The sequence below is a fragment of the Grampus griseus genome, assembly GCF_964374135.1.
Source record: "Grampus griseus genome assembly, chromosome: 12".
Classification (NCBI taxonomy): Eukaryota; Metazoa; Chordata; class Mammalia; order Artiodactyla; family Delphinidae; genus Grampus; species Grampus griseus.
Window position 1 is genome coordinate 29,904,081 of NC_139006.1, and position 23,844 is coordinate 29,927,924.

Consider the following 23,844-nt stretch of genomic DNA (forward strand, 5'->3'; position numbering starts at 1 on the left):
ACCCCAATGTTCATTGCAGCACTATTCACAATAGCCATGTCATGAAAGCAACCTAAATGCCCATCAACAGACTAATGGATAAAGAAGTTGTGGTACATATATACAATGGAATATTACTCAGCCATAAAAAGGAACGAAATTGGGTCATTTGTTGAGACTTGGATGGATCTAGAGACTGTCATACAGAGTGAAGTAAGTCAGAAAGAGAAAAACAAGTATGGTATGTTAACGCATGTATGTGGAACCTAGAAAAATGGTTCAGATGAACTGGTTCGCAGGGCAGAAGTTGAGACACAGATGCAGAGAACCAACGTAGGGACACCAAGGGGGGAAAGCCGCGGGAGTGTGGGGATGGTGGTGTGATGAACTGGGAGATTGGGATTGACATGTATACACTGATATGTATAAAATTGATGAGTAATAAGAACCTGCTGTATAAAAAAATAAAATAAAATTCAAAAAAAAAAAAAAGAGTCATGTACTGCAATGTTCATTGCAGCACTATTTACAATAGCCAGGACATGAAAGCAACCTAAGTGTCCATCAACAGATGAATGGATAAAGAAGATGTGGCACATATATACAATGGAATATTACTCAGCCATAAAAGGAAACGAAATTGAGTTATTTGTAGTGAGGTGGATGGACCTAAAGTCTGTCATACAGAGTGAAGTAAGTCAGAAAGAGAAAAACAAGTACCGTATGCTTACACATATATATGGAATCTAAAAGAAAATGGTCATGAGGAACCTAGGGGCAAGACGGGAATAAAGACGCTGACATACTAGAGGACACGGGGAGGGGGAAGGGTAAGCTGGGAAGAAGTGAGAGAGTGGCATGGACATATATACACTACCAAACGTAAGGTAGATAGCTAGTGGGAAGCAGCCACATAGCACAGGGAGATCAGCTCGGTGCTTTGTGACCACCTAGAGGGGTGGGATAGGGAGGGTGGGAGGGAGGGAGACACAAGAGGGAGGAGATATGGGGATATATGTATATGTATAGCTGATTCACTTTGTTATACAGCAGAAACTAACACAATATTGTAAAGCAATTATACTCCAATAAAGATGTTTAAAAAAAAAGATAGGCTCAGGGATGTATTGTACAACACAGGGAATATAGCCAATATTTTGTATTTACTGTAAATGGAATGTAACCTTTAAAATTATATTTAAAAAATTTTTTTAAAAACAGAATACTAGCTTTCTTTCTGTGTCAGTCAGACAAGGGTCCATACGGCATTGTTCTGGATTCCCATCATAACTTAAAGGGAAACTTTCACAATGTCTGGAGCCCTTTATGTCCTGCAAAAGAAGGAGGAGGATGTCCTCAAATTTCTTGCAGCAGGAACCCACTTAGGTGGCACCAACCTAGACTTCCAAATGGAACAGTACATCTACAAAAGGAAAGGTGATGGCATCTACCTAGTAAATCTGAAGAGAACCTGGGAGAAGCTTCTGTTGGCAGGTCATGCCATTGTTGCCATTGAAAACCCAGCTGATGTCAGTGTCATATCCTCCAGGAATACTGGCCAGTGCGCTGCTGCCACTGGAGCCACTCGTATTGCTGGCCACTTCACTCCTGGAACCTTCACTAACCAAAGCCAGGCAGCCGTCCAGAGCCAAGACTTCCGGTGGTTACTGATCCCAGGGCTGCCCACCAGCCTCTCACAGAGGCCTCTTATGTTAACCTGCCTACCATTGCTCTGTGTAACACAGACTCTCCTCTGCATTATGTGGACATTGTCATCCCATGCAACAACAAGGGAGCTCACTCAGTGGGTCTGATGTGGTGGATGCTTGCCCGGGAAGTTCTGCGCATGCGTGGCACCATCTCCCGTGAACACCCATGGGAGGTCATGCCTGATGTCTACTTCTACAGAGATCCCTGAAGAGACTGAAAAGGAACAGCAGGCGGCAGCTGAGAAGGCTGTGACCAAGGAGGAATTTCAGGGTGAATGGACCGCCCCACCTCCTGAGTTCACTGCTCCTCAGCCTGAGGTGGCGGACTGGTCCGAAGGTGTGCAGGTGCCCTCTGTGCCCCACTGAAGGCTGGTCTGCACCTCCCACTGCTCAGGCCACTGAGTGGGTAGGAACAACCACTGGGTGGTCTTAAGCTGTTCTTCCACAAACTCTTTTTTTTTTTTTTTTTTTTTTGCGGTACGCAGGCCTCTCACTGTTGTGTTCTCTCCCGTTGCGGAGCACAGGCTCCGACGCGCAGCCTCAGCGGCCATGGCGCACGGGCCCAGCCGCTCCGCGGCATGTGGGATCCTCCCGGACCAGGCACGAACCCGTGTCCCCTGCATCGGCAGGCGGACTCTCAACCACTGCACCACCAGGGAAGCCCTGGACCACAAACTCTTAAAATGGAAATAAGCTGACGGAAAGTAAACGGTTTCTAAAAACAAAAAACAAACAAAAATACTAGATCTGGATATAATTTATAGAATTTGAAGTATCAGCTTACAGGATTTTCAAGTTAGAGTACATCATGTGATTGCCTCATTTCATTAAGCAATGTAAATAAGTAAAAAGAATAAAAAGGAGCATCGTGTGAGAAGTTAGGGTTTCCCAGGAAGAGCCACTTCCCTATGGTTTGGGAAAGTATAGCACTAAGAACTGCCGGTTTTTGAAACCAGAGCACAAGTTCTCCTAGTCTCACATCCAGCATGCTAGGTTCATCTTGCTAAATGTTTTCCAATTAAGACAATTGATAGTGCCTCTAACAAATAACTTACCTTTAATTTTGTCACAGAAGTACGTAAGTAAAAACAGAGCCAGTTCCTAGAAAAGCTCTAATTTGATAAAATGTGAGTACCTGCATCACTCTATTTCGGAGATTCTGTGGAAAGAAGTCATTTATCAAATTTCATTACCATCAAGAAACAGGCCATCATCTTTCCTCTGCATACACGAATATCACTTGCTGTTCTTCATGAACTCATATGTAAATTCCTCTGTAGGTACATTAAAAATACATTTGATATTTGAATTTAAAAAATTATCGGGCTTCCCTGGTGGCGCAGTGGTTGGGGGTCTGCCTGCCGATGCGGGGGACGCGGGTTCGTGCCCAGGTCCGGGAGGATCCCGCATGCCGCGGAGCGGATGGGCCCGTGAGCCATGGCCGCTGGGCCTGCGCGTCCAGAGCCTGTGCTCCGCAGCGGGAGAGGCCGCATCGGTGAGAGGCCCGCGTACCGCAAAAAAAAAAAAAAAAAATTATCAAACCCATATATAGATCACGTTTATCAGCATGCGGGATGAGAGTTAGCCTTTATGTAGACGTTTTACAATATACAAAGCATGGATATTTGCAAATGTATCCGGTCGTTACTAATTTCTGTGCCAAAGTGGTGTGAAAACGTTTTAAATGACTAGAATATTCAGTGCAGAGTTCAGTTAAAAATTGCAGAACTATATGAAGAGATTTGGAAGAGCTACATAAGGATTAAGTCCCTCATCCCGAATGTAGCCATGGAGCTGAATTCGGAATGAACCCAGGCTGCTAGACTGCATCACTGGTCCACCCACTCAGATCTGGAAAGCTGTTTTCCTTGAGGACACTGCTAAGGAGAAAAGAGGAAATTGTCTCTATATGTGTTTCTGAGATGACTTCAAGGGGTTTTTAGTGGGCAAAAAATTTCCAGCGTGCGGGTTTTTTGTTTTGTTTTGTTTTTTTGTCTCATTTGAAAGTGTGGTTTTCAACTAGCTTGGTGCTGTCACTACAGTCGTTTTACCTGACCTCTTTTTTTCAACAGGCGTAAGGCAAGGCTGAGCTCATACTTTCATGAAAGCCACTCTGCCATCTAAGCAGAACGAACGCTGTTAGAAGAGCACAAATTATAATTAAACAAAAATCCAGCAGCCAGCAGTTTCTTTTGACCACAGTGGTTTTTTCCTCCTGCTCATTCTGCTGAAACAGCAGCGCTGCTGTACACTGCAAGTCTCTACTTTCTGCTCGAATTTGCTGTTCCTCTGATGAGAATTGTGCGTGTGAGGACGTTTTGTTTTGGGTGTGCTAAGGGTTGCACATGCAGCTGGATTTCAAGTTTCTAAAGACGTGGGTCTCTCCCTCATTTCCATATCTTCTCTATAGGATCCAATCTGGGGCTGTCGTAGGTGCTGGATTATTGTCTGTTGAGTGAATGTGAGATTGAATAAATGAGTGACTGAGCAGATATTTCCAGTCCCCTGTTTTGTAAACTAAACAGTGCAAGCTGGATGGGATCTGTTTCAATTACAGAGCAGGATCCGTGCAATGCAGAAATAAAAAGATGAGAACAAGACTCCAACAAGATGAGGCAGGAGCTGGAGTTCACCAATTCCTTAGCGATGGTGGTTTAGATCTGTGTAGACGTGTGTCATAGGGTATGTACGTGTGTGTACGTACAGCTAGTATGTGTTATGTATGTAATTATACACACATTCATGTAATTATTTCTATAGTTCTATGTGTTGTGTACTATCTATACATGTAGGACATATATAAGCATATATGTATTATGTATGTGCGTGTATGTATGTGTAGATGTGTACAAATATATATACGTATATATATTTCAAAGAATTTGCAGCAGAGTTCCTCTTGACAACTATCTTTGCTTAGAAAAATACCTTGATTATCCACTTGTGGGTGGAAAGGAAGTAAAGTCATAGCTAAACAAATCTGAATCTAAACATCTAGAGGAATCTGGGAGTCAAGAGAGTAGAAGGGAAAGAGGTTGAAGAGGGAGGTAGGATTCTGCAACGCTTTGCTTGGGAAAGTTGTCTGGGGGGAAAGCAAAGAAAAGAGGCTGAATTCCAGGTCTGGGTTGGTCCAAAGCAGAAAAAAGATGCCGACAGTGGAAGTGGGCCCCAAGAGAGATGTGAGCTCAGTCAGAGCAGGATTTCGTAACTGAAAGTGAATACCAGTCTATAAAACCTCAAGAATTAATAAGTAAATCTGGGGCAATCGTTAGACCTCTCACTGACTTGGGAAGAAGAGGCTCAAACAAATTTTCATTAAATCTGAGAAGTCGCTGGCACTTCAACTTACGTCTCTGGGTTCCTTAAATCCAGCGTAGGGTGAGGATTGAGAAACCCTCTCTTCATTCCAACAAATCAGCTCATGTGGGCTCTTCCTAAGGCCCAGAGTGACAAAGAAGACAAAAGCAAGAAGATAAACAAATAAACTAAGCCCACAGCCTCTTCCAGGGGTTGTTAACAATAGATTTTGAAGACCTACTAAGCAGCTCCAGTCCTGACCTGGTGCTGAACCTGAGCCCTCCACATGGAACGTCCCTGACTCATACCTGTGCCCAGAGGCCTCACCCTAAGCAGTGAGGCGAGGATGGGGCTCGGGGGGCAACCTGGGACAATACAGTAGCTTAGTCAAAATGGTCACAGCCTTGTGGTGGAGTCTTTTCACCTTTCCCCCCAGGGCTCTATTAGTTCGTATATGAAAACAGCAAGGTGAGTTTATACTTGTAGACAGAGATGGTCACTGTTCCTGTTTGACAAGTGAGAGGGCTGAGGCTTCAGCTTGCTCAGCACCAGCAGAGCAGGATTCTGGGTGAGGAATTATGATTCCTTGGGGTGGGCTTGGTTCACTGGACACCATTGTCCTTCTCTACAAAGGGTGTATTGTGAAATGTTTACAAAAGCACTTTTAGGAAGAGTTCAATGTCTATTTCTATCTTGGTGAGAATGTGGGTGAATGTATATGAGCGGTGGCAGAGTCCCCTGGCAGAGGGAGAAGGGAATTTACACTTGCTGTGTTCCTACCAGAGCCCAGGACTAGGTTCCTTACCTACATCATCTGCGCTTTCTGAGAGATAAAGCAGCAGCAACGGACTTCCTGGGGTGATGTAATGTTCTATAACTTAATACGACGGCCACACAGGCTGTGCATTTGTCAAAAGGCAACAACTGGTCCATTTAAGATTTGGGCTTTTCATTCTTTCAAAATTTTACCTCAAAAGAAGTAGAACCATACTGAACTCTGGTCAATGATATAGATGCTAGAGTGTTTAGCTGTGAAATGTTCTTATGTCCAAAGCTTACTTTGGTTTTGTTTTTAATTAAAAAAATTGAACTATAGTTGATGTACAATATTATATGTTACAGATGTACAACAGAGTGATTCACAGTTTTAAAGATTATACTCCATTTATAGTTATTATAGAATATTGGCTATATTCCCTGTGTTGTACAATATATGCTTGTAGCTTATTTTATACATAATAGTTAGTACCTCTTAATCCCCTACCCCTGTACTGCCCCTCCCTGCTTCCCGTTCCTCACTGGTAATCACTAATTAATTTGTTTTCTGTATCTGTGGGCATGCTTCTTTTTTCTTATATTCACTAGTTTGTTGTATTTTCTTTAGATTCCACATATAAGTGATATACAGTATTTGTCTTTTCCTGACTTATTTCACTTAATATAATACCCTCCAAGTCTATCCATGTTGCTGCAAATGGCAAAATTTCATTGTTTTTTATGGCTGAGTAGTATTCCATTGTATATACATACATATATATATGTATACCACATCTTTATCCATTCATCTGTTGATGGACACTTAGGTTGCTTCCATACCTTCGCAATTGTAAATAATGTTACTATGGACATTGTGGCATACGTATCTTTTCAAATTAGTGTTTTGGTTTCTTTTGGATATATACCCAGGAGTGGAATTGCTGGGTCATACGGTAGTTCTATTTTTACTTTTTTGAGGAACCTCCATACTGTTTTCCACAGTGGCTGCACCAATTTACATCCGCACCAACAGGGTATGAGGGTTCCCTTTTCTCCACATGCTTGCCAACATTTGTTATTTGTATTCTTTTTGGTGATAGCCATTCTGGCAGGTATGAGGTGATATATCATTGTGGTTTTGATTTGCATTTTGCTGATGATTAGTGATGTTGAGTGTCTTTTCATGTATCTCTTTGGGAAAATGTCTATTCAGGTCATCTGCCCGTTTCTTAATTGGGTTGTTTGCTTTTTTGATGTTGAGTTGTATGAGTTGTTTACATATTTTGAATATTAACCCCTTATCATTTGCAAATATTTTCTCCCATTCTGTAGGTTGTCTTTTCATTTTGTCAATGATTTCCTTTGCTGTGCAAAAGCTTTTAAGTTTCATTAGGTTGTTTGTTTATTTTTGCTTTTATTTCCTTTGCTTTAGGAGACAGATTCAAAAAAGTATTGCTGTGATTTATGTCAGAGTGTTCTGCCTATGTTTTCCTCTAGGAGTTTTATGGTTTCTGGTCTTACATTTAGGTTTTTAATACATTTTAAGTTTATTTTTGTATACAGTGTTACAGAATATTCTAATTTCATTCTTTCACATATAGCTTTCCAGTTTTCCTAGCACCACTTACTGAAGAGACTGTCTTTTATCTATTGTATATTCTTGCCTCCTTTGTCGTAGATTAATGGACCATAAGTGCATGGGTTTATTTCTGGGCTCTCTATTCTGTCCCAGTGATCTGTGTGTCTGTTTTTATGCCAATACCATACTGTTTTGTTTTGTCCTGATTTTTAAATATAAATTTATTTATTATTTATTTTTGGTTGCATTGGGTCTTCGTTGCTGCACGTGGGGGCTACTCTTCCCTGGGGTGCACAGGCTTCTCATTGTGCTGGCTTCTCTTGTTGTGGAGCATGGGCTCTAGGTGTGTGGGCTTCAGTAGTTGTGGTGCGCGGGCTTCAGTAGTTGTGGCACGTGGTTTTAGTAGTTGTGGCACACGGGCTTAGTTGCTCTGCAGCATGTGGGATCTTCCCAGACCAGGGCTTGAACCCATGTCCCCTGCATTGGCAGGTGGATTCCTAACCACTGTTTTGATTACTGTAGCTTTGTAGTATAGTCTGAAATCAGGAAGTGTGATTCCTCCACCTCTGTTCTTCTTTCTCAAGATTGTTGTGGCTGTTCGAGATCTTTTGTTTTCCATAGAAATTTTTGAATGATTTGTTCTAGTTCTGTGCAAAATGCCATTGGTATTTTGATAGGGATTGCATTGAATCTGTAGATTGCCTTGGATAGTATGGTCATTTTAACAATATTAATTCTTCCAATCCAAGAACATGGTATATCCTTCCATCTGTTTGTGTCATCTTTGATTTCTTTCATCAGTGCCTTGTAGTTTTCTGAATATAGGTCTTTTACCTCCTTAGGTAGGTTTATTCCTAAGTATTTTATTCTTTTTTTTTTTTTTGGCTGCACCAAGTGGCTTGTGGGATCTTAGTTCCCTGACCAGGGGTCGAAGCCAGGCCTCTGGCAGTGAGAGCACCAAGTCCTAACCACTGCACTGCCAGGGAATTCCTGAGTATTTTATTCTTTTTGATGTGATGGTAAATGGGATTGTCTCCTTAATTTCTCTTTCTGATCTTTCATTGTTAGTATATAGGAATGTAAGAGATTTTTGTGCTTTAATTTTGTATCCTACAACTTTACCAAATTCATTGATGAGCTCTAGTAGTTTTCTGGCAGCATCTTTAGGATTTTCTATGTATAGTATCATGTCGTCTGCAAACAGTGACAGTTTTACTTCTTCCTTTCAAATTTGGATTTATTTCTTTTTCTTATAATTGCTGTGGCTAGGACTTCCAAAACTATGTTGAATAAAAGTGGTGAGAGTGGCCATACTTGCCTTGTTCCTGATCTCAGAGGAAATACTTTCAGCTGTTCACCATTGAGTATGATGTTAGTTGTGGGCTTATCATATATGGCCTTTCTTATGTTGAGGTAGGTTCCCTCTATGCCCACTTTCTGGAGAGTTTTTGTCATAAATCGGTGTTGAATTTTGTCAGAAGCTTTTTCTGCATCTATTGAGATGACATATGGTTTTTATTCTCCAATTTGTTAATGTGGTGTATCACATTGATTTGCAGATATTGAAAAATTCTTGCATCCTGGGGATAAATCCCACTTAATCATCGTGCATACTCCTTTTAATGTATTGTTGGATTGATTGGGTTTGATAATATTTTGTTGAGGATTTTTGCGTCTATGTTCATCAGTGATATTGGCCTGTAATTTTCTTTTTTTTGTGATATCTTTGTCTGGTTTTGGTGTCAAGATGATGCTGGCCTCATAGAGTTTAGAATTGTTCCTTCCTCTGCAATTTTTTGAATAGTTTCAGAAGGATAGGTGTTAACTCTTCTCTAAGTGTTTGGCAGAATTCACCATGAAGCCATCTGGTTCTGGACTTTTGTTTGTTGGGAGTTTTTAAATTACTGATTCAGTGTCTGAAACTTACCTTGAAATGTATCTGAAAAATAAGATGGATTGGTGCGTAGACAGAGGGATTGTTAGATGGATACACATGATAAAGCAGGTAAAGCAAAATGTTAATAGTAGAATCTAGGAGATAGATACACGAGTGTTCATTGTAAAATTCCTTCAACTTTTCTGTATGGTTGAAAGTTTTCATAGTTTAATATTAGGGAAAGAAGTGGTACTCACAGCTAGTATCAATCTGGCGGCTATGGAAAGCCATGAAATCTGAGTGCTCTGAAATAAAACATTCCAGTCAGGCCAGTTTTGTAGCCATGTAGGTAAAAGGTCCTTCTTGAAAGGAGAGAAGAACAATGCTGCTTCTGGTTGAAACTGCATTTCTAATATGCAGTGCTCTCCCCCTTGAACTTGTGTCATGTTCTTTCCCAAGACACAAGGTACCATCCTCATCTTCACAGTATCTGCATCTGCAGGAAGCATCTTCTTCTCTGCCTTGGGAGACACCACGCTTTCCTGGATTTTCTCCCATCTCTCTGGTGGCCCTTCTCAAGCTCCATTACTGACTCCTTCTCCTGTGCCTACTTTATAATGTAGAGGTTTCTTTGGGCTGGGTTCTGGGCCTTCCTATCTTTTCCGTGCCCTATTCCTCCCAAGGTGTTCTCCACGGTTTTCCTGGGTTTTAGCACCATCTCTAGGATGACATCTCCCAAAGTGATAGCTCTGGCCTCAGCATCCTTTCAACAATGGACTCTTATGTCCAGATGCTTCTTTAACACCCACTGGACCATCTCTCAGAGTCCCATCCCTGTAAGTCTGAATCTGAACTCCTTGCAAACCCCTTCACACTCTGTTCAGCCACCACCAGGGTTTCTCTTTCTGTCACCTCCCCACCACCGCCCTACCATGGCCATCATCTGTCCTGGATCACCAGGCGCCTCCCAGCCTGTCTCCCATGGAGACTCACCCCATTCTAGTCTAATTCAAGCTGCCAATGCATCTTTTAAAAACATAAATCTGATCATATCTCTTCTCTACTCAAAACTCATCAATGGCTTGTCTCTGTGGTTAGGACAAAATACAACATTCTTAATATGGACCACAAGGCCCCCGGGATGGGGCCCCTGCCTGCCGCCTACCTTTTCTGCCTCTACTGGGGCCACATGAGTCTCTGTTCCTCCAACAAGAGAAGCATCTTCTTACCCCAGGGCCTGTGTATGGGGCATCCCTCCTGGAATGTTTCCAACCATCCTTCCTGGTAAATCCCTACTCATTGTTTAGGTCTGAGCTTAAATAAGGCTTTTTGAGAGAAACTTCCTGACACACCCCTCCCGCCATCTAAACTATGTCTCACTGTTACTGTCTCTCATAAAGCCTGTACTTTCGTCTTACAGTAGAATTAGTGATGATAGTTGTCTGCCTCTCCCGCTAGACTTCAGACTCTGTGTGGGCCTGCTGTGGAGGGGGGTCTGCTGTGATCCACCCCGTGTCCAGGGATGCGGCCCCTGACAGGAGTTCCCAGCATGCAGGAGGGGGTCAGTTTATGCACTTACTTGTTGAGTAACGTTCGACTATGCCTCAGGGAGATGCAGTTTGAAAGGTGAGGGACAAAGTCACAAATCAACATGGCATCTGGGCTCAGCATCATTAGGACCCGTGGAGCCTACTGCACAGCCCTTACCACCTCGGGTGTGAGCACAACAGGCACATGTAGCCCGTTCTCAGTCATTCCTGTCCCTCCCCTTACCCCTCACTCCCGCTTACATGCAGATGAAGAAAAAGCAAGGAAGAGCAGCTGATACTTAAAACACTTGCTGGGAAGACTCCCTCCTCCTCATCTGCACCCAGGGAGCTTTGGGGCACAGTCTGCAAAAAGCTTACAGAAACGAAGGCAAAGGGCCTGAACTCAGAATCACATGGTCGGTCCTCCCCTGGTTCTGCAGCCCATTCGATTAGGACCTTCCGTGCATGATTTTATGGCTTAGAATCTTCATGTGCCCTGCCTATGCCGCACAGCTACTAGGAGGACAAAATGAGCTAATATAAGTGAAGGTGCTTCTTATACCATAAACTTACGACCACCACATAGAAGTAGTTTATGTGCAGCTTGAAGAATAGTGAAATGTTATACTGATTTTGCTGTTTTTAACAATGAAAGATGCTAATACCAGTTGTCTCAATAATTACATTACCATGAGAATAATGAACAACTTGATATTCTTCCCACTTTAAGGAGGATGTTTAATTATAGATAGGAACACGGTAGAAATGACCTAAATTTAGAAATATTACTTCCTAAAGCAGTAATTCATGACTAAGATTACCCTACATAGCATTTAAATTGTGTGAGCGTTCAACTGACCTATAAGTAATAACTTTCCAGTTTATGCCATAGTAAAATGTTTTTCCTCATAGTTACACACTACTTTCATAACAAAAACAACTTTATTTTCCTGTTTGTAAAAGTAATGTGTATTCATAAAAATTCAAAGGATATACAAATATAATAAGTAGCAAGAGAAAATTATTCATCAATATCTTCTTTACCAACATCAAAAAAATACTGTAAAAATAAGTAAGACTTGCAAGTAATTATAAATATGTCTTATAACAGGCATCACTTGATGAGAATTTTAAAATCTCTAATACATGGGATTATTTCAAAAGACGGTTTCCACATTGCAAAAGCATATATTGTTGTTTATGAGACATCTCTAATTTATCAGCCATTAGTTCTTTTTGCCCATGTGTATTTGAGAAGATCATTCTTTTCAATTGAAAAATAAGAACTAAAATACCCACCAGATGTTTCAATAACTTTACAATATGTAGAACAACTAAGAGATATAGAAATTGTTAGCACAGGGAAATGACACAAGGACCCACGGTATTTCTTAAATGTTATATGGAAGGGGCATGAAATAAAGATTCATGGCACATGCTAATTTTGCAGATTGTTAATAAATACAGACATTATGATACATCTGTATTGCCACAGGAAATAGCCAAGAGATTACTAATTTTAAAGGCCAGGCTGTCAGCAAGAATGGAGCTGAAATCCAGGGATGTTCCAAGAAAAGGGAGAAGCATGCCCGGAGCACTGAGAAAACTTTCAGGCTGAATTCATGTGAATTATTGGACAACCCTGGGTTTCTAAATTCTTTGGCATCTTATGTGTAAGATTAAGAAAGGGCTACTCCTGTTCTATATCTCCACCTAGTGGACAATGGCATCCATGCTCTGGTGCACTGGCTTCAGAGAGAGGCTTGCTCGCCCCAGTTAGGTAAGGAGCTGATAAATATTGTTTGGGACACCGAAGATGAATTACCCTTTGAGTTTTAATTTGGGTTTGGACTTTAAAACGTCTGCTTAATGAAGCAAATCTGGTATTTCATCATCTTTTATTAGCCTGTAGGAAAAAAATAAGCGGCATTTATAAGCAGCATCTCTTCCTCTTTTCAAGAATTAAAAATACATAAGGGTGTTAATATTTCCACTGAGTTGCCATTAATAATTAATTTTTTAAATCTCTCTTTTTGTCCTCCTCCCCCCTAGCTCTTCCTGCCTACTTCACAAGTCTTTGATACCAGCTTCAACGACTTGACTGTTTGTTCTAAAGCAAAAAACAATTCAGATCCCCTTGCAATGTAATTCAAACTGTGGTAGCATCACATGAGTGGATCCTGACATCAGTATAGGGGGTCGTGTCCAGGATTAAAAAATAAAATATCCATTTTTCATTTTTTGAGGAGTCTACACACTGTTTTCCACTGCACGATCCCACTTACATGAGAAGTAATCCAAAATAGTCAGACTCCCAGAAACAGGAGGGGAGTGGTGGTTGCCATGGGCTGGGGGGTGGGGTGAGAAGTGGGGGTCAAGTTTCAGTTACACGAGATAAGTTCTGGAGAACTGAACAACATTGGGTCTGTAACTAACAACACCGTATTATGCACTTAGCATTTTTAAAATCAATTAATTTATTGTTGGCTGCATTGGGTCTTCGTCGCTGTGTGCAGGCTTGCTCTAGTTGCAGTGAGCGGGGGCTACTCTTCCTTGCGGTGCGCGGGCTTCTCATTGCGGTGGCTTCTCGTGTTGCGGAGCACGGGCTCTAGGCGTGTGGACTTCAGTAGTTGTAGCACGTGGGCTCAGTGGTTGCGGCGCACGGGCTTAGTTGCTCCGCAGCATGTGGGACCTTCCTGGACCAGGGCTCGAACCCATGTCCCCTGCATTGGCAGGCAGATCCTTAACCACTGCGCCACCAGGGAAGCCCCGGCCCAGTCTATTCTTTGCCTTCGGCGTGAGGATAACGTCGGACAGATCTGGAATCCTCCTGTGATGGGGCACAACCTTTGGAGCAGGACAATCCTGGTTTTGAATTCCGATGCAGACACTTCTCACTGTATGTCAGCCTCTCTGGTCTCAGCGTCCTAATCTGAACATGAAGCTGTTCATTATTACTGTGTGGAGCTGTCATGAGAAACACGTGGATGATACAGACGGTGTGCCCATCACATGCAAGGAGCCAGAGTTGCACTGACATCACTTCATGTAGTTCTTGTCTACCTCATCGCCCTAGATTTCTATAGCTTAAAATTGCAAATATCCCTAAAAGAATTTAAAGCTTGAATCCCAATAACGATTGCTTCTTCAGGGTGGTCCAGTGAGAGCCTGAACTCTGCATTCTCTGATTCTGTTTATGGCTGCGTTTATTATAAATCTCAGTGAAAGTGTTTTCCTTGTTTCTGCAGTGCCTTCTTTATTTTACAAAGAGCAGGGGTCTCTTGTGGTTTTTCTTCTTAAAGTGGGATACCATCGTGGGGGTGCTGACCACCCAAACGGAACGAGGGCGTTTCCTGTGAGCAGAGCAGGCCTGGGGAGAAGATGAGGACCCAGCTCCATTTGTTTCAAATTGAGGGGTAATTGAAATATAACATTACATTAGTTTCAGGTGTGCACCATGGTGATTCCATAGTTGTAAATATTGTGAAACGATGGCCACAGTAAGTCTAGTTAACATCCATCACCACAGGTAGTTACACTTTTTTTTTCTTGTGATGAGAACTTTTAAGATCTACTCTCTCGGTAACTTTCAAATATACAGCACAGTATTGTTAGCTGTGGTCACCATGCTGTACTTTCCATCCTCAGGACTCATTTACGTTATAACTGGAAGTCTGCGCCTTCAACGCCCTTCTCCCATTTTGCCCATCCACCCTGCCTCTGGGCACCACGAGGCCGCGCTCTGAATCTGTGCATCCAGCCACATTTTACATCCTCTCCCTTCAGCCGGGGTCTCTCTTCAACCCCTCTGCTCCCTCCTCTTTGCTCCTCCAACCCGCTCAGCCTCACCCCAGGGGAACCTGAACAAACTGTTGCTAAAAATAGTACCTGTCTTACCTCCTGAGGTGGGGGGAGGGTCCTGATGAGGAAGTGAGAAAAGAAGGAGAAAGCTGTAAGAACAGTGGGGTCACACCAGTGTCCAGTGTTGTTTTCACGTTCTGAATCCATCTCAGAAATGTTAGCAATGCAGTAAGGTCTGCTAACCTGGGCTCCCTGGCTCTGCCACTTACCAGCGGGGCGACCTTGGCAAACCACGTGAAGCCTCAGTTTCCTCATATCTAAATTGTGGAAAGTAGTACCTCCCATTCACAGGGAGCTTTAAGAATTAAACACATAATGCATGTAGACATGTCAAAACAGATCCCAGCCACAGTAAGTGGTTACTATGGACTGAATGTTTATGTCCCCCCCAAAATTCACAAACTGAAGCCTAATCCCTGGTGTGATGGTATTTGGAGGTGGGGCCTTTGATAGTTGACTATGTTATGAGGGTGGGGCCCCCATGAATGGGATTAGTGCCCTAATAAGAAGAGACACAGATCTCTCTCTCTCTCTCTCCCCCCCATGTGGGGACACAAGCAGAAGACGGCCGTGCAAACCAGGAAGAGGACCCTCACCAGACACAGATCTGCCAGCACCCTGCTCTTGGAATTCTAGCCTCCAGATCTGCGAGAATAAATGTTTGTTGCTTAAACCGCCAGTCTTCAACAACCCCCAGTGATACTTTTGTTATAACATTTGGAACAGACTAAGACAATGACCAATAAAGACAATGGTTGTTATTATGTTATCTCCCCAGATTTTGTGTCTTCAAAGGACCATAACGGTGGTCCTTAAAAAGCTAAGAAGTTAATGTTTTCCTTAAGTTAAAGTTTTATACCCTATAAAACCTGTGCCTTGTGGGAAAATGGGAGAAAAAGCAAGAAATTTGGGGCAGAGAAGACTTCTTGATACTCTCAAATCATATCATGTAAGCAACTACCTGGGCATGATACTGCTCTGTATCGGAGCTGTGAATTTCAGCATTTGCTTGAAATTTGGCGACAGAGTGGCCAATGTAGTGTATGACTCCAGGAATGGTCCATTATTCTGTGGACCATTATTCTGTGGACCAATTCTAACAAAAGATTGTTAACTACAATCTTTTCAAGCCACAGAGACTGCTCATTACTTTACAACTCTCACTACAATATGACCTGCTCATCCCCCGGTAATTGCCTGCCCCCTTAGCTTGTGTCCTGCAGTCAGAGTTGTAGAAGCAGGCAGAAGTTAGGTACAAAAAGGGCCTTGGTGGGGAGGATACGTGAAGAGAATGCAAGGATGAAGGGGAGGACCCCTGTCCTCTCATTGCTTGTTCTTGAAGTGGGTCTTGTCTACACATAGTGTGTGATGGTCTCAGGGGTGCACAGCTGAACATTTTAAACTTGCCTAGTTGCTGACTGTCAGCTCCCAAAAGGACATCAGAAGAAGCCGCTGAGTAAGCAATGCTGTTTTTAGACTTACTGCCAAAAGGGAGACCACCATTTTGACAGTTTTAGTTGTGTGTCAGAAGGAAAAGTTCAAGGAAGAACATCTATAGGGGTTTGAGATCTGGGCTCAAGGGGTTGAAGGTGGGTCTTTCAAGGCAGAGACTGGATCAGGTTGGGTACAGTTTGTGATGTGATGGTTCAGGATTGGAGGTGAGGGTCTGGGGGACTGAACTGCTGTCTGAGGACAGTTTGCTCAGGTAAGCAAACTGTTCACCTGAATAAAGTCATTTGTAGGAATTTTCTGAAGCAAACAGTAAAGTACTTCATTGGTGTACAGCCTTATCTTCTTGGGCAAGAACTTCCTGGAATGAAGAATTGTGTTATGTTGACACAGACAGACTCCAGTTCTCATAATTATGTGTTTTTGAAAATACATAACTAGTACCTCAGATCATTAATCTTGGAAATGATAGTGTTTAGGACAACAGAGAAGTAAATTAAATTTAAAGTGAAAAGCTGACTTGATTCAAAGAAAAACAATTAATAGTATAGGAGGTGCTCAACACTGACAAAATTGTGACTACAGTGTATGGAAGACTGGGGTGTGAAACTCTGTCTAACACTGTGAGACTCTCCTGGTGGAGTCTCTTCTGGAGGACAGTCCTCCTGTGGGGCCGGTGTGTGACCCACAGATGAATCGTCACAGAGAGCCGAGGCAGGAGAGTCTGTCACCTGGGCTAGGAGGGGTCCAGGCACCCCCCCCCCCCCCACCCTTGGTTTAGTGTCATCTTTGTTGTGCAGATGAGCTGACAACTAGAAAAGTCCCCTGGCTGGAAACTCTGACTTGGTGGTGTGTCTACCCGGGACCCGAGCTTTCACATAGGATGTAGCAGCTGCTGTTGGCGCTCCCATGCAAGGCAGGTGGGTTCCCCAGTGGTGGCACCTGCCACTGCGGTCACCAGGCCCTCATGGCCCCAGATGCTAACAGAACAGTGTGGCAAAGAGAAGCCGAGACTCAATAAAGTGCAAACCAAACAGAATGACCCAGTGATGAATATTTTGGACAAACTGAAAGGGGTAGAGGGAGCAGGCAAGGCAGCTTCTGGATTTCCAGGAGCCCCGTCCCAGGAGGGGTTGGTTGAGGGAAGGAGGACACATCCCCCTTGATTCAGGCCCAGGTTAGCTTGAATTCCAGGAGAGGAGCCTTTGGGGCCTTTCTCAGGTAGAAAGCCCAGAGACCAGGGCAGAATCCTGTAGGTCTGCTGTCCCCAGGTGGCTGGTGAGACAATAGAAGGCTTGGTGCTGGGATGAGCCAGCAGGGGAAGGGAGGCAGGTCCTATAGTTGCTGAGAATCTCACTCCTAGGTTCATCAGTGAGGCTGACCTGATCTTCCTAGAACTAAACCTGAGGAGCTTTCCCAGCGTTCTACCCAACCAGATGGGGTGGGGCTCACCCCAGAGCAAATCCACGGCAACTAGGAAAGGAGCCATTCTAAGAGTAACCCATCACCGTCCCTCAGAGACAAGGACCAAACACTGCCAGTCTTCTACACAGGGTTTCTCAGGCAGCTGCCGTTTTGCCTGCAGCTCTGTCACCCGTCAGCTTCCCTGACCTGTCAGCTTTGCATGGTGGTTAGAGCTGGGTTTAGTATCCCCAGGCCCCTGGGCATCTCCACCATCAGCAGGTGACCTAAAGAATTTAATGACCGTTCAAAAAATAAAACAAAGCATAGAGCAGACCGGGACCTCATCAATGTCAAGGAAACACCCAAACAGTGAAGTGGAAGATTAACTGTCCAAGACATTGACATGAGAACATTTACGATTATTCTTTACGGAACAACTACAAAAGGAAAATGTCAGTCAACTTTCCAGCAAGCTGAGATCCCGGGATGCCTGAAAGGAGGACAGGAAGGACCTCTCCAGTTTCAGCAACCACTAGGTATTATTTTTTTTCCCGTTTTTTTCCTGTTTTAGTAATATGAGTTGAAAGATGAAATATCATTAGCCCGTGGGGAGAACCCCAACCAAAGAAATCTAAAACATATAGTATGTAAATGCTTTTTTTCCCTTTCTTAAATTTTGGATGTAGTGCTAAACTTCCAAGTGTCATGATTTTAAAAAGAAATTTTATGCCTTTTAAATTTATTTCTGGGATGAGGGGAAGGTAATATTTTTGATTTCTTATGGGACTCTCTTTAAAATGTGCATATGAAGTTCCTCAAAAATAAAATTTTTACTCTCAAAACGAAAAAAAAATTGTTCCTCCACCCAATACTCAAGTCCCTCAGACAAGGTGCTCACCCTGCCTGGCCTGAGGTGGCCTTGGGGCCAAGCCTGTGGTGTGTGGCTGAGACAAGCCACACGAGTGTGCACAAAGTTTGCCACATGGTCAGTACTTAATGCACATCTGCTGTTAGCTCTTGTTTTCTGTAAACCTGAGGGGACTTCTGTTGTAAGATTCCTGCCTCCCATTGTCTGGGGGAAGAGGAAGGTTGGCCGGAGTGACGGTGACAGTGGAAGAGGCACATGAGCAGAGCTCTGTGGCCTTTCAGAAAAGAATCGTAAGCCACCCATGTCACCTATATTCCCTGTCCAACCCCCCACCCCCAAACTCAAACCCAACAAAAACACACTCTAGGAACTGAAGTCAAGAGGAGCAGAGGGAGTCCTAAACGATACTGAGGGGAAGATGATGAGAAAGCAGACGTTGTAACCCGAGTCTGCAGGGAAAGCGTCCATCTGATGGCTTATTTGAACCACTGCTGTTTGAAGGATGACAAATCACCAGAAAGAGCAGAAAAACAGGGCAAACAAAGGAGGGTGAGAAAGTCATGCAGAAGGGGCAAGGAGAAGTGTGTGCAAATGAAGTGATATTCCATGAAAAGGTACAGTTTTTAAAAAGGTATGTAGGTACATACCACTACAGTTTTGTGAAACATGTTCCCATTGATAAGTAGAAGAGAATTTGGTATAACTAGAAGATATTCAGTAAAGTTTTAAAGGTACGTAAATTCAATATAAAAAGTATACAAAGCACTGCAAAATAACTCAAAGTTATTTTAAAATAGTTTTAGCTGATTTAGCATTGTTTTAGTTCATTCCTGGGCTATCATTTTTTAAAAAAATTATTTATTTTATCCATTTATTTTCGGCTGCGTTGCATCTTCATTGCTGTGAGCGGGCTTTCTCTAGTTGCGGCGAGCAGGGGCTACTCTTCGTTGTGGTGTGCAGGCTTCTCACTGTGGTGGCTTCTCTTGTTGCGGAGCATGGGCTCCAGGCACATGGGCCTCAGCAGTTGCAGCACGTGGGCTCAGCAGTTGTAGCTCATGGGCTCCAGAGAACAGGCTCAGTAGTTGTGGCACACGGGCTTAGCTGCTCCGCGGCATGTGAGATCTTCCCAGACCAGGGCTCAAACCCGTGTCCCCTGCAATGGCAGGCGGATTCTCAACCACTGTGTCACCAGGGAAGCCCTGGGCTATCACTTTTTTTTTTTTTTTTCTGTACGCGGGCCTCTCACTGTTGTGGCCTCTCCCGTTGCGGAGCACAGGCTCCGGACGCGCAGGCTCAGCGGCCATGGCTCACGGGCCCAGCTGCTCCACGGCATGTGGGATCTTTCCTGGACCGGGGCACGAACCCGTGTCCCCTGCATCAGCAGGCGGACTCTCAACCACTGCGCCACCAGGGAAGCCCATGGGCTATCACTTTTGATAGGTAAATGTTCCCTCATTTTGCTATTACCTAGGAAGGCAATGACTGATGCATTTATAATCACAATTAGAACAAAAACTCGAGAACTCCTTGGGTGGGGTAGGATGCTGGGAATGCCAAATTGGATGTCACAGGGACTTCTCCGAGGGTCTGCATTTAAAAATAAACTCCCATCTGGCTCCCCGCAGTGTAGACCTCCTGTGTGGCCCTGTGATACCCTACACTTCTCCAATGTGGCACTAAACCCACTGTATTACAAGTTCTTTTTGATTTTTGTCTCTTCCCCTTGGACTGCAAACTGAAAAGGTAGACGATAAATACCTGTTGAATTAATAACTCCAGCAAGCATTCATTGGGAGCCGGTGTGTGGCCGGCAGTGTTCTCGGCACTGGGAATACAGCAGGGAGGGTACCTGTGAGCAGAACCCTGGACTCAGAGAGGAAACAGATAACAAGGAAATAAATGTCTGCCGTGTGTCAAATGGTGGTAAGTGCCATGGATAAACATAATGCAGGGGTGTAGGGGTCGGGGTGGCCTGAAGGGGAGCAGAGGTAGGCCCTTTGGCATCTGTGGGTCAGGGGAGGACCAGGCAGAGGCAGCAGCAGTGCAAGGGCCCTGAGCCAGGTGGGCTTGGTGAGTCCAGTGAGTCCCAGAGCAGGTGGAGTGATGGGAATGGAAGCAGTGAGGAGGGGGGTCAGAGGTCAGATCAGAGAGGCAGGCTGGGTTGCAGATTGTGTGGGACCAGGCAGGTCCTTTCTTTCGGAATGCACTGGGAGTCAGTGGGAGGTTCTGAGCAGAAAAGTGATAGGATCTGGCTTTTCATGATGAAAGGACCCCTCCGGCTGCTGGACTGAGAACCAGCGTGAGACGGTAAACACTGAAGCCACCAAGCATCTAGCGGGTGATGGAATCATCCTGCCAAGAGGTGATGGGACTACAGCAGGAGGAACCGGTGGGTCAGGCTGTGGACGGCCCGCCGGGCGCTCAGGCGCAGAAGGAGGCTGAGGGAGGATGTGCTGCCTTCTCTGTGGCTGTGGACGCAACCAGAAGTCTGGTTTTGGACATACTGAGTTTGAGTTTATTACACGTATCTTCCTTTTTCATGTTGAATTCTCTATCCAAGTTGGAGAGTAGGTGCTGTTTCTTTTTCAGTACTACCATCAAACAGGAACTGAGAGTGTATGTAACAGTCCAGCAGGAACTGAAACCAGGAAAGGGTTGGGGGGGCCGTGTGTGGGGTGTTTTTGTTTAAACATAGGGAGACACATGGACATCCCACCACCCCATTTTCCTCCAGCAATAAATCAACATTCGGTGGGTCTTCAGCAGCCAGCCCAGGGCTATCAGCACTCGGTGCTGTGGGCTTTTGGACTAAGGTCTCTCCGAAGGGAAGCTAGAATGATAAACTGTATGTGGGCCCTGCTGGGAGAGGCAGCCCTCCATGGGCCCTGAACATCCTGGCAAGCTCGTGCCGACAGCGCCTGATGGTTAGGCTGACCCTTCCCCTGACATTTAAGTAGGTCAGGGCTTGTTTGCTGCCTGATCATGTGCCGGGCACTTGACCCTGGTCCCTCTCCTGCACGTGCTGGTGTCATTTGGGACCATCACATGATCTCAGTGCTACGCGGGGGCAAAGGGAACTAATACAAAGAGCAGATGTTGTCTTCTGGGCTGTGAGTAGTAAAGTCCTTGGTCTCTGACCTCAGAGTCTTGTGTCTTCTGCCAGCATTCCCGAAAGAGGAACAGGACGTGTCAGAGTCTAAGTTGGGTAAAGTTTCAGACCCTTCACACTTGTGCACAGACCTCATCTCTCTCAGAGGGGTTGTCAGAAGCCCCGCTCTGGGTGGATGGGTAGCGTGGGGTCAAACACGAAAGGCATCAGGGCAGATGCTCAAGCCCAGCCGGGAAGGACTGTAATTCCTCGTGGGGACCTTTCTTCTGAATGAAGGACTTGACGGGGCAAAATGAAGAAAACTGATCACATGGAGCTGACAGGCTTGGGCTCATGTTCAATTTGTTTATACTCCTTTCCTCACCTTGTAGTGTAAATGTGAGGCCTCACTACAGTCCCTTGGGATTGAGTAAAGGATGGGACAGGTGGAAAGATCATTTTCAACATAAAGGTAGCAGAAAAAGGCTGCTGAAAACCAAGGCAATCCTAGTTCAGTTTTATCTCGGGATGGACAGGATGCCAGGCCACAAAAAATGCTAGACCTTTATTTTTACGAAGAAAATCCATTTGCACTTATTTTTAAGAAATTTAAGACCGGCTAGGCTGCTGGAGTGCTGAATCTTCCCCCACTGACTCAGAAGTCCTCCTCCCTCCTCTGTGGATCTGTTGCTCGGAGGGACCAGCCAGCAGACACCTGCAACAGGTGCTGGGGGAGCACAGGGCCCTGGCAGAGGTACTGACTGTCTAAGGGAACACAGGAAGGGGCACCCTTTCAGTAGGTGTCAACCTTCCAAAAATGCACAGTACCAATTTAAAACTGCACTAAATTCCTGCAGAATTGCAACTCTAAGCTTTATGCTATGTGCAGTGCAATCCCTCTTCCTCCTATCGGAGCTCATCTTTTTAAGTTGATCTCAATGGTAAAAAGGGAAGGGAAGCATGATGGTGCTTCTGGAACTGTCAACACAAAGAGCACACGGATGAATCGATATCACGGCAACAGGTGTGAGTGAGTGAGGTGAAACGTCATTGCCCCACAGGGATTTCCTCAGTGGTTTAGCCAGGGTCCCCTGCTAATTTCTACAGCCCTTCCTGCTGGTCAAAATCTGTTCTTAGAGGGATGTAGCAGAGGGCCAGAATGGCGCATGTGACAAATGAAACATAAATAAGTCGATGGTGATCTAGGTACTCTGGGCTCGAGTTACTTCCCCCTAAGAAAGTAGGAAATACTTAAATCCAGTGCTTATCTTTATACCTCTGAACCATGCTGCCATCCCAAATAGATGAGAAAATGGAAACATGATGAAATTTGGAGATGCCAGCAGCCACATTGACAAGAAGTAGGAAGCTCTGACTTCTACACAATGGGGTACTTTTGTTTTACATTGCGTGTCGGCTGAATGAAAAAAATGTCTTATTTTCTCCCATACACAACAGCCTACCGCATTTCAACTTACAAACATTTTTACTTATCCCTTTTATTCACTGTTCCAGGTGTTTATATTGAAGGATAGGCATGATGTCCCAACCTGAAATCCAGATCACTGACAGCCAAATTAGGTTCTAATTCTTTCCATCCTCTTGCTATCATGTCATACAACAAAAAATATATTAATTGCAAGTAGTCTTTGATTCAGATCTCCTGCAGCAGAGTTGGTGAATCATCAGAAGTTTCCATGTCCCTTTTTATCCTAAAGTCCTAATTTGGGTTTTGTGTTCTATCTTCTGCCACCCGGATGAACTTTTTAAAAGGTTTACTTTGATTTCTCCCTCTCTGGATCCACACACGATCTGAAGGGATTATATTTCCTTTCTAAATGTCTCTCTTCTTCATATTCACAAGTTTGCTCTTAAAGATATATACCCTCTACTTATCATCTCACACTGGTCAGAATGGCCATCATTAAAAAGCCTACAAATAGCAAATTCTGGAGAGGGTGTGGAGCAAAGGGAACACTCCTACACTGCTGGTGGGAATGGAAATTCATGCAGCCACTATGGAGAACAGTACGGAGGTTCCTTAAAAAACTAAAAACAGAGTTACTATATGATCCTGCCATCCCACTCCTGGATATATATCTGGAAAAGATGAAAACTCTAAATTGAAAAGATACATGCACCCCAATGTTCATAGCAGCACTATTTACAATAGCCAAGACATGGAAACAACCTAAATGCCCATCAACAGATGAATGGATAAAGAAGATGTGGTGTATATCTATATATCTCTATATATAGATACATACACACACACACAAACACACAAAATGGAATATTACTCAGCCATAAAAAAAGATGAAATAATGCCATTTGCAGCTACATGGATGGACCTAAGTGAAGTAAGTCAGACAAAGAAAAATATCATATGAAATCACTTGTATGTGGAATCTAAAAAAATGATACAAATGAACTTATTTACAAAACAGAA

The 23,844-nt window shown here is 43.9% G+C and overlaps 1 pseudogene across 1 annotated transcript; it reads left to right on the forward strand.

Moving 5' to 3' along the window:
- Positions 1–1,289: 1,289 nt before the first annotated feature.
- Positions 1,290–2,121, forward strand: LOC309830636 (small ribosomal subunit protein uS2-like; annotated as a pseudogene). Its single transcript has one exon. The product of its transcript is annotated as a small ribosomal subunit protein uS2-like (transcript).
- Positions 2,122–23,844: the final 21,723 nt, after the last annotated feature.